Here is a 17147-nt window from a genome sequence, read left to right as displayed (position 1 = left end):
TGTACTTAACAAATAGGCAGTAAGATATATGAACCTGGAGAGCTAGCACTAGATAGATAAATCCAAGAAGTAGCCTCAAAATGAAGAATCTGTCAGATTTGACTACGTAAGCACTAATCATTTCTCTGTGGTTAATGCGAGGTCAGAAAACAAAAGGGAGTGAAAAAATATTTGCAACAGATACAAGGTTTTAATTACTTTCATCCATCTCTAAATAGGTCATATGAATGAATTGAAAATGGAAAAAATCCCCCTACGGCAAAAAATATGGAAAAGAAATATAAATTGAAAATTAACACGAGAAAGATCTTCTTCATACTTTCCTGGTGCATGTGTGGTGTCATCAGTCTTAATATTTGAACCAAACATCATGAATTAACTTAAAAGTTAGAATTTAGCTGAAGAAAGCTATGTACTTTCATACTTTTTCTATAAAACATTATGTAAATGAATATGATAAATTACTAGGCATATGGGGAAAATGATAAAAATTCATAACTTTCTGTACTACGTTTAAATAATTGCATGAATGGCTTAATAGTGTGTGTGTGTGTGTGTGTGTAGGTTTTGGTCACTGAATTCTCATAAAGGCTTTTAGTTGTGGTCCTCAGAGATTTGAGTTTGACTTTGCTAAATAATGGAATTTTACATTGCCATTTCATTTTTCTCTTTGTTTCAAACTAAAATGTATGTAATTTGATCAAAACCACATTTTAAAATTGTATCTATAGTGAAATGCAGCTCAGTTCAGTATTTATTGAGTAAATGATGTGTTTTTGCTTTAAAATATTTTAGAAAACATGGCTACCAATCTACTTTAACTTTGGCCTTTCTACTAGCCAGAAGAGTAGCTAACAAATTACTCCACCTCTCTGTACTTCAGTTTACTCCATCTATAAACAGAAATAATGATACTACCTATCTCAAGACCTGGCACAAAGTAAATACTATGTAAGTTGATATCTTTGCATTTCTAGAATATTTAAGGATAATGTATATACTATAAGCCTAACACATAAAAGATGCTCAATAAAGAATAACTTATTCTGGGATGCCTGGGTGGTTCAGTTGGTTAAGCATCTGCCTTCGGCTCAGGTTGTGATCCCAGTGTCCTGAGATCGAGTCCCACATCAGGCTCCCTCAGCAGGGAGCCTGCTTGTCCCTCTGCATGCCTCTCCCCCTGCTTCTGCTCTCTCTCTCTGACAAATAAATAAATGAAATACTAAAAACAAAAACAAAAAAGAATAACTTATTCTGCTTTTTTGATTTGGGAATGGACTCTCTACCACCTCATCACAACTTTTTTATTGGAATACAGTATAGGGCTACCTTGAGTTTCTGTCTTTGGAGTATCTTTAACAATTCGATTTTATAAAACCCTATCTCTATCTCAGACATTGAGTTGATATGACAGATACCATCTAGTATCTCAGTTAAAAACTACTGTAATATTTAACAGGAGTTTTATGGTAAGATAAATTAGCTCCTTTATTTCTCCCCTCAAGATGTACCCTTCTCATAATTGAAAATTGAGTAGTGTCCCTTATAATATATTTCCTAAATTTTGGTCATAAGCTTCAAGTAGACCAATTATTGCCCACTCATTTTATTTATGTAGTGGGGATACAGGACACATATACTCCTTATAAATACAGAGTTATTCTAGCATGTTGGGTTGACAGAACAAAGTCACCATATGGGTGATTCAAATGTGGTCATTTGTATGTTTTATTGCTTTGGATGTCTTCAGGAGAAGGAAATAATTAATCCTAGAGTAAGAGTCAAAGTATCAGAAATATGAAGGGATTATTTTGAATGTATCATGGTATAGGATTCAGGTATTCTGGCCTTTCTACTTTCTCTAGGAATTTGTGGAGCCCTATGAAAAAGAAACACTATTTCAAAAGTGGAAAGAGGATGTGCTTCCCTATTGTGACTTGCCAGTATGGCAGCAGAGACACTGAGAATTAAATGAGGATGTAGGAAATATTGGGTATAAGAATATATGTAGTCTTTGCATGCAAGAAGTAGTGGGGTATATTCACATCATCAGTATAGGGCACTGAAGATTATTTAGCATATTTTGGATTCATAAGAAATGTCAGGGCACCAACTTAGGTAATTCATCCATTATTGGGAACAGAATAAATAACACGTAAGAGCAAGCTCGCCAAGAATTGAGAGGGTTAACATATATAGAGCTAGATGAGAGAGAGGTGAGAGGTGTCCCCCCTCAGTAGTAAAGAGATTCCCCTCCTGTGATTTTCTGAGGCAGTGTTCTTGTAACTCCACGGGTAGGACCAGCATAGGAAAGGACAATTGTTTTCTGTACTTTTCCAGGTTCATTTGGCTGGTCTATTAATTAAACTGTCTTATGACAGATTAACAGAAGAAAAATTTAACTTCATACAAACAGGAGCCCCACAAAGACATGAGAGGCTCGTTGACTGTCAGGCAATTGAGCTTTATATACTGTCCTGCGCTAAGGAGAAGGGGGTATTGGGGCTACAAGGAGAAGAAACACAAATCACAGGAAGATTGAACAGAAGTCTTCTGTGAAAAAGTTCATTTTGGTAGTAGCTTTTTTCCTGGTACAGGCCCCCTATCTAAATCTTTTTAGGCAGTTAAGGGGGAGGTAACAAGCTTCTTGAATCTTTTGGACCTTAACTGACTTCATCTCAGAGTGACCCGTATGCCAAAGTGGCACATTTTGGGGACAGCCTGCCTTGATCCTCATCACCAGCAAAGTATTTTTTTCTCACTGAATTTGAAGTTCGGAGTGCCCCATAAAATCTGAATTACTTTTAGAAAAATCATGAATGCTTTCATTTTCAGGCAGTTTACACGTCTACTTTTCTTAAATATCACCATAACATTCTTTCTGAATTATTACATGTGAAATTAGGTAAACCTCAGGGATGGAAAAAAATGAGAGGTCCTTCTCTTATGGGTATATAAATCAAGACTCACTCTTTGGTGACAAAATTAAGTTACCAGACAGACTTTTAAACTCTGCTAAGAAGGACTCATTCTGACCTCGGGGGGGGTGGGGGGGGGGAGAGAAAAAAGAAAGAAAGAAAGAAAAAAAAAAGGTTGGATTTGAAACCCGGATGGGTTAGGGCATAAACTATACAACTGAATGTGGTCATTCTTTCTTCTTCTAAGCCTTACTTTGTTAGTGAGAACAATTAGCCAAACAAATGGTTACCAAAGTTTGAGTTCCTGACGGATTGTGGTGAGTCAAACTGTATCATGGAAGTATTGACCAGATACTCAGAGAGTACAATACGATGTCCAGTATCTTGGGCTCATTTATCAAAGACATTTACTCAAAGGCTACGGAGCCACTTTATCTAAGAAAAGCCCTTTAAAATGTGCTGCTATGGGGCGCCTGGGTGGCTCAGTTGGTTAAGCGACTGCCTTCGGCTCAGGTCATGATCCTGGAGTCCCGGGATCGAGTCCCACATCGGGCTCCCTGCTTGGCAGGGAGCCTGCTTCTCCCTCTGACCCTCCCCCTCTCATGTGCTCTCTCTCATTCTCTCTCTCTCAAATAAATAAATAAAATCTTCAAAAAAATAAATAAATAAAATGTGCTGCTGTTTTCTATTTCATGGTGAAAGATAAATTGTTGTTGAAATCAGATGAATTTCAAAATACAGTTGCTTGCGGAAATACCCATTGTTTAGTATCAGAATGACAAGGTGTTATGAATGGTCTCACTTAGAATATTATTTAATACATGCCGCCTATTTCAACATTAGTGCCAAAGAAGTGTATCTTCTTGGGTTTCAGAGCAGATGCATAAAATGACTTCAGTGGAGTGATGAATAGCATTTCTTCACATAACGCATTAAAAGGAGCTCTCCATCTTACAGATGTAATAAAGGGAAGGATAGATTTGTGAGATAAGAGTAGGACTCTGTGGCCATAGGAATGAGGGTCCTCCAGAGAAATAGAGGGATGTGAAATAAATATATAAATAAAGATTCAGGAAGTATTAAAGAATTAGCTCACATGATTGTGGCGGCTGACAAATCCAAAATCTTCAGGGTAGGCTGGCAGGCTGGGGACCCAGGGAAGAGTTGAAGTTGCAGCTGGAGTCCAAAGGCAGTCTGCTGGCCGAATTCCCTCTTCCTCAAAGAGGCCAGTCTTTTTCTGAAGGCTTTCCACTGAATGCATGAGGCCCACCCGCAATATGGATGGTGAGCTGCTTTATTCAAAGTGTACTGATTTAAATGTCGTTCTCATCTAAAAAATACCTGCACAGCAACATCCAGACATGTTTGCGCAAATATCCAAGTACTGTGGCATCGCCAAGTTAGCGCGTAACATTAACTATCTCCATGATCTTTACATGTTAGGTAAAGATGTCTACTCTATTAATTATGACCACCTGATGGAAAGTAAGAAACACACTGACAATAATTGTTTCAAGGTATTTCTTTCCAGAAAATTCAAAACTATTTCTTTTATGAAGATAATTCTTTCAAGTCAAGAATTATGATTCAAATATACTTTTGGTCTTTGTCACCAGTACATTAAAGGTGAATATTTAACCAATCATAGTTTTATCAAATTTAATGGAATGTTGCTTACACAGAAAAGTCAAAATATTAGAACTATACCATTGAAGAGACATTGTATAGACATTGTAGACTTTGGTAGTTTATTTCAGTGTTGTAAAATATTTTAACATGCACATTCTCCTAGTAATTATGTTATTTCCCAGTGACAGAGATACTAAGCAGAGTTCCTCAAAGAATATTCCATTAACCTCTACTTTGGAAAGGTGTTAATAGGAGTTATGAAAAAAGTCCTATTGTCAAGTTTGGGAACCATTGATTAAATGCTATATCCTCTTTTACTGCTTCACTCCTCTGGACAATGTTAATGTGCATTGTGATTTTTTTTTTTTATAAAAAGGGGATATGGTATCCCACACTGATTTGACTACTAAGTATTACTTCGCTTTGAAATATCTTGGTGAATCAGTGTAGCAAGAATCTATTTTGAAAAATTCTTCCTACTTTAAAACGTTTATACCCTTTAAATATGTATAGTTTTATGAATTATTCCTCAATAAATCCAGGGGTGAAAAAGGTAAAAAAAAAAAAAAAGTATTTTCTTTTCCAAATCTGTTTTGTATATTTTCAGGCATCTGCATATCCAAATACATTTTAGGGTCATTTTTTTCTTCAAGAAAGTCAGCTTCTGTTTTGATTGAGATTGCATGTAATTAAATTTATAAATTTGGGGAAATTGGCAACTTAACAATATTGAGGTTTTTGTTTCATGAATATGTCTCTCCAGCTATTTAAGTATTTTTAAAATTCAGCCATGTGGGGCATCTGGGTGGCTCAGTCCTTAAGCCTCTGCCTTCAGCTCAGGTCATGATCCCAGGGCCCTGGGATCGAGTCCTGCATCAGGCGGGCTCCTTGCTCCGCGGAAAGCCTGCTTCTCCCTCTGCCTCTGCCTCTCCCCCTGCTTGTGTGCTCTCTCTCACGCTCTCTGTGTGTCAAATAAAAAAAAAAAGAAAAATCTAAAAAAAAAAAAAATCAGCCATGTACAGTAGTCTTCAACGGACAGAATTTGCATATTTTATTCTGTTAAATTTATTTATTCATATAAAATTTACTTTGCTGCCTGTAACTGATGTTTTAAAAATTTCATTCTCCTTTTGTTTGTTACTAATATACAGAAATTCACTTGACCTTAGATACTGACTTTGTACCTTGCCACCTTGCATCATTCCTTATTAGTTCTACTAGTAGGAACCACTACTACTCATTAGTGTTATTAGAATTAAAGTACTTTTTATAGATTCCTTAGGACTTTACAGTGGACAATTGGGTTGTCTGTGATTAGAAACAATTTTACTTTTCTATTTTCTTTTTTTTCCTTCTTACTTCCCAGTGTTCTACCTGTACCTACACACAGGTATGCCTGTGCCCATTTATATAAATTACGTAGATGATGGATTTCTCTCCTGGGCATAGGTGGACTCTTCCTATGATTGAAGGACACGGAAGGTTCAGATGGGTCTTCCTTGCTTACCTGCTGAAACCTTATTTTCTGAGTGAGCGCTTCATAAAGGCCCGTAGGAAGCTCTTGGCGATCGGTGGGTACATACTTCTTTGAGGCCTCAGACTCCTGTAGAATCAAACATTCATGCTAGTCTACTCTCAGCTATAAAAAATTATAGAAAACACTCAGCTGGTTTCTCCTGATTCTTAACTTTGGCAGTTTCATCCTTGCACGGTGCTCTGCCAAGGAAAAAAGGGACAGTGGGTTTCTTCTCCACCAGAAGGGGATCATTTGCTGGATTTTAATTTATTTCAGTTTGCTGAGATTCTTAGAGCTTTCATAGATTTAAATAAAACTACAGTGTTGTAGGTTATCCGCCCTGTTCTTCTTGGTAGGGTGGAAGAAACATTCCTTTACAACTTACCACATTCAAAGCGGAAGCAGAATTATTCGTTGTTTTTTTTTTTTTTAAGGTTTTTTTTTTTTTTTTATTTATTTGACAGAGAGAGACACAGCTAGAGAAGGAACACAAGCAGGGGGAGTAGGAGAGGAAGAAACAGGCTTCCCGCTGAGCAGGGAGCCCGATGTGGGGCTCGATCCCAGGATCCTGAGATCATGACCTGAGCCGAAGGCAGACGCTTAATGACTGAGCCACCCAGGCGCCCCGAATTATTCGTATTGGTATGTGTTCATTTTGTCTTTCTAGGCATGTTAACTTTACACAATAATTTCTTTCACTCTCCTCAATTTCTACCAGTGATTTTCTTCATATACTTGATGTAATTATATCATAAAAATGTACTTATATTATTATAAAATAAACATTTCAATGAGAAATTAGACAAAACATTTGATATCATATTGTATTTGTTATTCTTCATTTAATTGTGAGGTGCTACAAAATATATCTCATTGTTACTGATAAAGGAAGAGCATATATCAGCAGAACATAGGAGTAGTGCCACCATATTTCAGAAATTAATGTATCACAAACTTGTCAATGTAATTCTTTAAGAAAATGTGAAGTTTAATAAATATACTGGCTGTGGAAAAGAACAACAAAAACCTGGAACCATGAATGTGGGAGCTAGCATAGAAGGAAAAGAAAACACTGTAAAATCCACTAACTATGACAAGATTACAATTTTGTATTTGTTAAAAATCTCATGTGTTTATGCATGTCCTAAAATTATACTAAGTACATTGAGAAGGAGAGTTACGGGGCTAACACTAAGGTTCAAGGACAATAGGAAACATGTTGCTAAAGTTCAGGAAATCTAGTCTCACATGAGCCAAATGGGGTTATCCATGTATAACAAGAAAGCTCAAAAAAGACAGCACATACTTGACAAACCCAGGATACAAAACAGGATTCTGTGACTTCAAATTTCGTTCGGTTTCCACTGCCCTGTACTATTTGACAGAAACTGTGGAGTGGCATCCTCTGGAGAGATCTATACTTGCCTAGGACAGAGACCAAGTCCACTTGCAAGTTCTGAGGTATGAGGATCACTACTTGCAATGCTGGTTCTTTACAGCATCTTGGCAGGTGGCTCCTCTCTCCACAGAGATTCAACTATCTGGCTCAAAATCAAATCTCCCCTGACTGGGGCCCTTAAACTCTCACCTCTAAGTATACCTGGCAGGAGAAAAAGGAAGGGAATTCAATCGAATTGAAATTCCTGCCAGGTGGCAGCTCAAAAAGCTCAAAAAGAATAGTGTGTGTGTGTGTGTGTGTGTGTGTGTGTGAGAGAGAGAGAGACAGAGAGACAGAGAGACAGAGAGACAGAGGGAGAGAGATGGGAGGTGATATTCTTTGCAGAGTCAGGAATAAAAAATTAAAAAAAACACAACATCCGAAAAACCTGTTTCTTCATTGGCAGAACAAAGGATCTCAGAAGAATCTCTAGATGAACTCCCAAGAGCAACTGTCTGGGCTAAAAGAGAGATTGAGACAGAGAGAGGAAGGGAAACTTTGAAAGGGGTTGTCATCCATTCAGGTTAAGAATACTTTAGAACAGACTCCTCTCAGATGGTGGGGAAGTACGTCTGTAGCATTATTGATCACAAAGCAGGAAAGCTCTGATCTGGAAAAGTTAAACACTGCTTATTGCATGTAAAGCGGCTGCCTACCCACATAAGGTATTCTTTATATTCTCTTTCTTCCAAGATAGTGTATTTTATTTTATTTATTTATTTATTTTTTAGATTTATTTATTTATTTGAGAGAGCGAGAATGAGAGAGAGAGAGTACATGAGAGGGGGGAGGGTTAGAAGGAGAAGCAGGCTCCTCGCCGAGCAGGGAGCCCGATGCGGGACTCGATCCAGGGACTCGATCCAGGGACTCCAGGATCATGACCTGAGCCGAAGGCAGTCGCTTAACCAACTGAGCCACCCAGGCGCCCCTAAAACATGCTATTTTTTAAATTTTAGTGTAAACAGGAGGCATTGTAATGAATAAATTTACATTTTGAATTCACATAAAAGATTTAGCTGGCAATACCTGCCCACAGAAACACCTTGTATGTGGAGGCAAATCTTCCAGCAAAACAACTCTTTTGCTGGGTAAAGAAAACCATACAAAGCGGGAAAACATTCAGAGTCTATGGTATAGAAATGCAGTGAGTGTTTAAAACAGCACCAGTTCCACAGGTCGATGCCTGGGCTTTGTTCATAAGCATGTAGCAAAATCAGGCTGAACAGATGGAACCCCATCTGCAGAGTGTTTATACCTGTGTAGTGATGTTCTATAATGTGCTGATATATAAAAACTATAAATAGAAAGCTCTGTAAATTAGTTCTCCTTTTACACATTTGAACTAGTTGAAAATCTTGAAAATCTCAACTAATTGGGAAAAGAAAGAAAGTGTCCGTTCATCTTAGGCTCTATGGTCATTTCTGATATCAATATCAATATGTTTACCATGGTTCTGATCATGGACTACTCTGTGAAGTTAAGAATTACAACAAGGAAAGGGAAGGGGTAAAGAAGGTCAGATACTTAAAAGTAGTTAAGGTCAAAAAGTTCAAAGTGTTTACTATGTGGAAATAAATCAACTGCAAAGATTGAGTTTATTTAGATGGTAAAATAATGTTGACTATTGGGTTTTATTTTTAAGATTTTATTTTTTTGAGAGAGGGAGCGCATGAGGGAGAACAAGCACAAGCCAGGGAGAGGGGCAGAGAGAGAGGGAGAAGCAGGCTCCCCACTGAGCAGGGAGCAGACCCTGGGAGGGTGGAGGCTTGATCCCAGGACCATGGGATCATGAGCTGAGCAGAAGACAGACATTTAACCAACTGAGCCACCCAGGTACCCCAACTATTGGTTTTTTAAAAAAATAATTTTGGGGGCGCCTGGGTGGCTCAGTCGTTAAGCGTCTGCCTTTGGCTCAGGTCGTGATCTCAGGGCCCTGGGATCGAGCCCTGTGTTGGGCTCCCTGCACCACAGGAAGCCTGCTTCTCCTGCTCCCACTCCCCCTGCTTGTGTTCCCTCTCTTGCTGTGTCTCTGTCAAATAAATAAATAAAATCTTTAAAAAAATTAAAAAAATATTTTTTTCTACCAATTTTTAGTAAGGGGACTGAAAAACCAATTTTCTGCCAATACATGAAGAATTCATCTTTACAAGTATTACACAATTCAATAATCAAAAATGAATTTTCTGTTAATAGATAGCTCTAATTTCACACAGAGCTAATCAGTAGTGATTTTATTTTTTTTCTATGGGAAGCAAGAAGAAAATGACTTAAGACATTATAAAAAAAGCTTACAATGCAAAAAATTGTTTTTATATTCTATAATCATCAATATTACTTTTGTGTATCTGCACAAGATTGTGTGACCTTAAACAAATTACTTAAGCTGTCTTTGTCTCAGATTCCTTATCTGCAAAAAGGAGTTTTTTAAGTATACTTATTTCATAGAGTTATTATGAGAATTAAATGAGTCCACATATGTAAATAACTTACAGTGGTTCCTCGCATAGAATAAGTGTTCAGAGAATATCAGATATTACAATATAGATAGTACTCTTTGAGGCCCAGACATCAAACTATTCCCTGAATGGTTCCCCAGAATGGGGCTAGATAGACATTTGTTACCACCACCTCTAAAAATTAAATATTTTTCTCTAAATATTATGTTCTTACTATACAACAGGGTACCACAGGCACCTGAAGTTAAGAATTTGCAGTTATGATAATAATCTTAGAAGCTACCTGGCTAGATCCCTGCTATGGTCTTGGCTTCCCTTATTATTTTGGTTAATGGAATGAAAACCATTCCATAGTATTACTGGGGTTTTCAGTCTTTAAAAAAAACTATTATCTCCTCAAAATAAGTCTTTCTTTCCCCAAATTTTGATATTCTTCCAGTCTCTCCTCAATTTACTAAGTTACCATGATCTATTTCTGTAGTTGCTCCTGATGCCTTTCCCTTCCTGTAACGCAGTAGATTTCTCTTGTGGTTAATACTTCCAATGTGAAAGATACAATTATTTCCATTTAAGGATGAGAAAAAAAGAGGTGCAAAGAGGTCAAGTTACTTATAAATTTGAATATGGGTCTATCTGACTTGGAATGTGTGTTTTTCATTACTACTAAGGTGTCAAAAGCTCTATTATTTCAACGCCATACAAAACAGAAAGGTGGAGGAATGGGTTTATCTATATTGTCAGCCACCTGAATATACTGGGATAGGCATGTTAGGTCTCCAATACCTCCTTCCATACAGCTTTTTCTAGAGTCCCACCCTTTTTCAGGCAATGGTATTGAAACCAAGGTTAGTAAATATAACATCATATCATCTTTACTTGTATATAATGGGAGAAGTAGTTGACTGAAATTGTTCAGAGAATCATGACTTGAAAACCAATCAGGGATGCATATGTTCAAATGGTAGCTCATGTCTTAAAAAATGTAGATCTATGTTAGATAGGCCAGCCATAATCTTCAGTTGGTCCATGACAGATATCCTTGCATCAAAAAGAAAAATAGAGGTACAAATATCCCAGTTTCTGTATTCTACAAGAAGTTACAAGGATCTTAAACATTAAGAAAGAATGGGGAGGGGGGAGTTACATATCATAAGAATTGAACTATTTCATATTGGAAATAATTTTGCAAACACTTCTGAAAGAAGGGGATTTCTGTAGAAACTACTTATTCCCAAACTGTACTGAACTTTGAATTTTTTATAGAGTTTAAAAAAAAAACATAGATACATTGGCCAAACCCCAAATCTACTGAATCAGAATTCCCATCTAATAATTATTGGGTACAACCAGGCTTTTGAAATACTGTGGCTGTGATTTGCTGCTCTTTTTTAGAAACACATAAAAGTCATTTTAATGCATCATCTTACAACAGTTTGAAGAATAGTATAAAATAAATGAGAACAAATAATAAATGCTTTTGTCATGATATTCATATATTGTCATATTATGAAAAAGATGTTTTTAAAAAATAAATGTTGGGGAGGTTAGAAGGGATAAAATCAAATGAAGCTCAAAATTATCATTGACTAGGGCGCCTGGGTGGCTCAGTTGGTTGAGCGACTGCCTTCGGCTCAGGTCATGATCCTGGAGTCCCTGGATCGAGTCCCGCATCGGGCTCCCTGCTCGGCAGGGAGTCTGCTTCTCCCTCTGACCCTCCCTCCTCTCATGTGCTCTCTCTCTCATTCTCTCTGTCAAATAAATAAATAAAACCTTTAAAAAAAAAAAATTATCATTGACTAGAATGTTTTAAGAGTTTCATTTAAAAATGTTAATAAATATTGCAAAATGAGTAATATATATCTGAATCAAAAATAACACTTGAATTATTTAAAAAATTATTTCATTTTTATTTGGCAAAACATTGATTTCCTCTGATTTCAAATGCCGTTGATTTTTACATTACACACTTATTTGACAGTTTCAAGTTTGATTTCTGTAACGTTAGTTCGTTTTCCAGACCCTGGCTTAAGTGACGGTATCATCCAGTCTTATGACAACAGAGAATTGACATTTCTAAAATCTCATTTATTTGGACTCTGAAGTTTTATTTACATTTTGTAAGGGGCTGAGATGAAGCCTCATTCAAACTTGCTAATGAATTACTGATGTTCTTATCAAATAAACCATGAAAATAATATCATGAAGCAAAATCTCCCTTAGGTATTAACTAGATTTGACCTTTTTAGAAGCAAGCGTTTATGTGATAAACATGATGCCTTATTATTAATATTGATCAGAGCAAGCCAAAGGAAGTCAGTAAAACTTTGTCACAAGTTTTCCTTGCTGTGGAGGTCTGAATTTTTTTTGTATAGTTAAATATAACCTGTGTATAGAAATGTGCATAAAACAAATATTTAGCAAAATCATTTCACAAGACCAACACTCATATAACCATCACCTCGGGACAATAAATGGAACCTTTGTCAGCATCTTAAGTCTTCCAGTTGTTCCACCCCAGTAATAACATTCTCCTCTTTAAAGATAATCACCCTTCTAAAATTTATAAGAACACCTTCACTGTTTTTTTCTATATATTTTAACAACCTATACATGTTTTCATAAATAATATGGTTTAGATTTGCCTGTATTTGTATTATACATAAAGAGAATTACAACACTACATATATGCTTTTGTGATAAGTTTCTCTCATTTGAAGTTTTTTTTTTATTATTTATTTGTTTGACAGAGAGAGAGAGAGAGAGCACAAGTAGGCAGAGAGGCAGGCAGAGGGAGAGGGAGAAGCAGACTCTCCACTGAGCAGGGAGCCCAACGTGGGGCTCAATCCCAGGACCCTGGGATCATGACCTGAGCCAAAGGCAGCCGCTTAACCGACTGAGCCACCCAGATGCCCCTGAAGTTATATTTTTAAGACTCAGCCGTATTTTTGCGTATACTTGTTCATTATTTTTCATTGCTTGATATTCCTTTTATGAATATAAAGTATTCTTCTCATATTGTTGATAAGGAGTTGGGTTTGTGTCTTGTGCAGATTATGACTTCATGAATAATACTGTTAACACATTTGTGCATGTCTTCTGATGCACACATTGACACATTTCTCTAGGGGATACACTTAGGAATATAATTGCAGGATCATGGTATACGGCTACTGTATTGCAATACAATTTTGATTCTAACTGGCTGAAGTTAGTGCAAACCCTAGATGTTAATTTTAAGGACATGGTTCCCAATAAAAATGCCACCATTTCAGATGTCAGCCATAAGTTCGAAGTCCCCAAGTCTTCTAACATTTCCAACCCCCTGCTTGTAAGTCCAGAGGGGTTCCCATAACCCCACCCAGGTTTGAACATTCACTAAAACAACTCACAGAACTCAGAAGAACTACAGTTTTATAGCAATGAGTATAAATGATGATCGGTCCAATGAATAGAAATAGAGGACAAGCTCAGGGAGGTGTGCAGATGTAGAACTTTTGTACTCTCTCCCCATGGGTCAGAACTCACCACCCTATCAGCACACCGATGTGTTCACCAATCAAGAAGTTCTGTTGAACCTCAGCATTTACAATTTTTATTTGGGATTTCATTACATAGGCATGACTGATTGCATCTTTGGCCATGTGATTGAACCCCATCTCCAGTCCTCTTCCTCTTCTTGGAGGGAAGATCTGATCCTATTGCTGGTCTGTCCAGTGACCAGCCCCATCCTAAATTATCTGGTTAGCACAAACTCAGGTGTGATCCAAGGGGCCCTTGAATAATAAAAACACTGTTAACCTTTGGGAAATTCCCAGGATTTTAGAAACTCTGTGCCAGGAATTTAGAACCCCAAAAAACAAAACAAAACAAAAAAGCCAAAACCAAACCAAACCAAACCAAACATTACCCAACACTTACCTTCAAATTTTGTAAATGATATCAAGCTTATTGAAAGTGGTTAACCAAATAACCCTCCCACAAGCTTTTTATGAGTCTCTATCCCTTCACATATCATTGTTTTTTTCTTTTCTCTTCTCTATTTTAAATTTCCACTTTGGTTCATTCAGAGAGGTATCAATTGTGGTGTTAATTGGTATTTTTCTATTTACTAATGAAGTTGTACACCTTTTCATACATTTAATGACTTTGTTGATATCCTCTTTCATCTTTAGTGAAAACACAGCTCAAATATTTTGCCCATATTTTTTGTAGGATTCTTGTATTTTTTATTGATTTGTAGGCCTTATATATTTGCATATACTATATGATTTATATATTCTGGAGATTAACTCTGTGTAAATTTTATGTGTTTCAAATATTTTTACCAATTCTTTTTTTTCTTTTCTTTTTGTTTTTTAGATTTTTACTTATTTATTTATTTGAGAGAGAGAATGAGAGAGAGAGAGAGAGAGAACATGAGAGGGGGGAGGGTCAGAGGGAGAAGCAGACCCCCCGCCGAGCAGGGAGCCCAATGCGGGACTCGATCCAGGGACTCCAGGATCATGACCTGAGCCGAAGGCAGTCGCTCAACCGACTGAGCCACCCAGGTGCCCTATTTTTTACCAATTCTGAAGGTTGAATTTATCACTATCTTTGGTTGAACATAAGTTCCAGTTTCAATATAGTCAAGTTTATTAATTTTTACCCTTTGTGCGTTTTGTGATCTGTTTAAAGGTCTATATTCTTACACTCACTCATGAAGATATCCGCTTATATTTTTTTCTAGAAATTTTTTTTTTGTTTTACCTTTTTCACTAGGGCAGTAATTCATATAGAAATAATTGTATATGGTTAGAGATATGGTCATGATATTTTTTTTTTAGATTTTTTATTTAAATTCCAGTTAACATACAGGGTAATACCAGTTTCAGGTGTACAGTATAGTGATTTTTCTTTTATTTATTTTTATTTTTTATTCTTATGTTAATCCCCATACATTACATCATTAGTTTTAGATGAAGTGTTCCATGATTCATTGCTTGTGCATAACACCCAGTGCTCCATGCAGAATGTGCCCTCCTCAATACCCACCACCAGGCTAACCCATCCTCCCACCCCCCTCCCCTCTAGAACCCTGTTTGTTTTTCAGAGTCCATCGTCTCTCGTGGTTCTTCTACCCCTCCGATTTCCTCCGCTTCATTCTTCCCCTCCCGCTACCTTCTTCTTCTTTTTTTTTTCTTAACAATGATATTTTTAATATGAATAAAAAAACAAGTTACCAATTCACTCATTCATTGAAAAGATCTTGTTTTCTCACATTTGTGCAGCACCAACTTTGGTGATAGATCAAGTGAGTGTGTGTGGAATTATTTCAGGGCACTATTTTCCATTTCATTGATCATTTAATCAACACTTGAGGCAACACACAAAGTCTTAATTACTATGACTTTATCCTAAGTATTGGTAGAAGACATTATCGTACTTTCTACATTTTTGAAGATTGTCTTGCACATTCTTGACCTCTTATATTTTAACATAAATTTTAGAATCAGCATATCAAGATTCTCTCTCTCTCTCTCTTTCTGTGTGTCTCACACATACCATTTGAGATCCTTTGGAATTTGGGAAAAAAATAGCTTGACATCATTAAGTCTTCCTGAATATGAAAATGGGATCTCTCTCTCTTCCTAATTGAAATGATCCTCCCTATCCTATTGGATATTTGAGATGTTTAGGAGATTTAAAGTTATGTTTCGAGCTTTTGTAAATGTTTTTAGCAGGAGAATAGGTCTAAATTATTTAAGCTCCCATTACTTGTAGCAGAAGTCCCAAATCTGGTTTTATAAAATTGTTTAGATTTTAAATATATTTGATACATTGTCTTCTTTTAAAAAAAAAATCATGTTGTTGAATAAAAAACAAATCTGGACTTAGATAAGGAGAGACTTTATTTAAAAGTAAGACTATTGCAATAGGGAGAATGCTCCATAAAAATACGCAGGTGTCTCAAAATCAAATAAGAAAGGGTTTTCTTTTATAACTGGAGAGAGGTAGACAATGCTTTAGCAGAAACTTTTAAGGAGAAGTTGAATAGGCAAGGGAAAATGGCTGGCAGGGCTGAAGAAGAAAAGTGTCTTGCTGTGGGTAGTCATTTTTCAAAAATAAGTAAATAAGGGAGCACATTCTGCTTTTCAGCTCTTGCTCAGAGCTTGGGAGTAGGCAGAGTTCAGGGAACTGTAGTAAGCAAAAAAGTCTGACTAAAGTTTGGGCAAAACAATGCAGAAGGTAACAAATGAGCAATTGTTAACACATGGCCAATGTCTGTCTATCTTTTTAATTTTTGAAAATCCTTTATAACTATTCTTACATGTACTAACTTACTTACTATTAAATAATCACAATGAGGATTCTCACTAAGCCTGTTAAGGAAATATCCAGCCTACAGTGGAAGACAAGAGTAAGCAAACTCTTCTCTATTGCAAAGGACTTTTGTGTCTTATGGGAGAATTCACCTGAATATATCTGTAGTGGAAAGTGGGATGGAGGCATAATTAGAAGTTGTATCAGTGGCCCCAGAGAGCAGCCTGAGAACAAAGGGAGTAAACAAGGAATATTCTTTACCATTTAGACATAATGTTTTTGTCTTTGCATGTTTTAAACCACTGTTCTATCAGTAGACATATAAGCTACGAGTCACCAAGCAAGTAAAATAATTGAGCCCAGTGCCCTTTGATAACAAAGAATTCCCAACAACTGGACTGTTAACAATCAGTGGGTTTTATAAGTATGATGACAAGGTAATTTAGAGAAGATTCCTTCCCATTGCTATTTGCAAATGCTTTCTTAAATTTAATTCAATCCATATGTTACAAATTACTATATTTTCATACATATTTGTTGTCTTTTCTATAACAAAATAATGGATTAGCCTTCAAACAAATGTCACTTTAAATAATTACGGTGAAGTAGATTTTAGCATTTCCTTATGTATTGGGATTCTAATGATTCTGATACTAGAAAATAATTCTGTAATTATAATATTGAAAATAATATTAAGTGAATGTTTTCCCTAATTATCAATTTACTAGATGTAGAAATTCTATGAAAGGAAATAACAAATAAGTACATGTTTATGGATTCAGAAACTGGTTGGTGGTATCAAACAAGATAGAACATTAGAGAAACAGTATTTTGGAAAGCCTCATAGGACATTGCAGTTATGGATTCAGGACTCAAAATCATAAAGGAAG

Source organism: Mirounga angustirostris, unplaced genomic scaffold (assembly GCF_029215605.1).
Source record: "Mirounga angustirostris isolate CCGP_5_RB_7025 unplaced genomic scaffold, mMirAng1.0.hap1 SCAF_15, whole genome shotgun sequence".
In the NCBI taxonomy this organism is placed as follows: domain Eukaryota; kingdom Metazoa; phylum Chordata; class Mammalia; order Carnivora; family Phocidae; genus Mirounga; species Mirounga angustirostris.
This window is presented reverse-complemented; position numbering follows the sequence as displayed.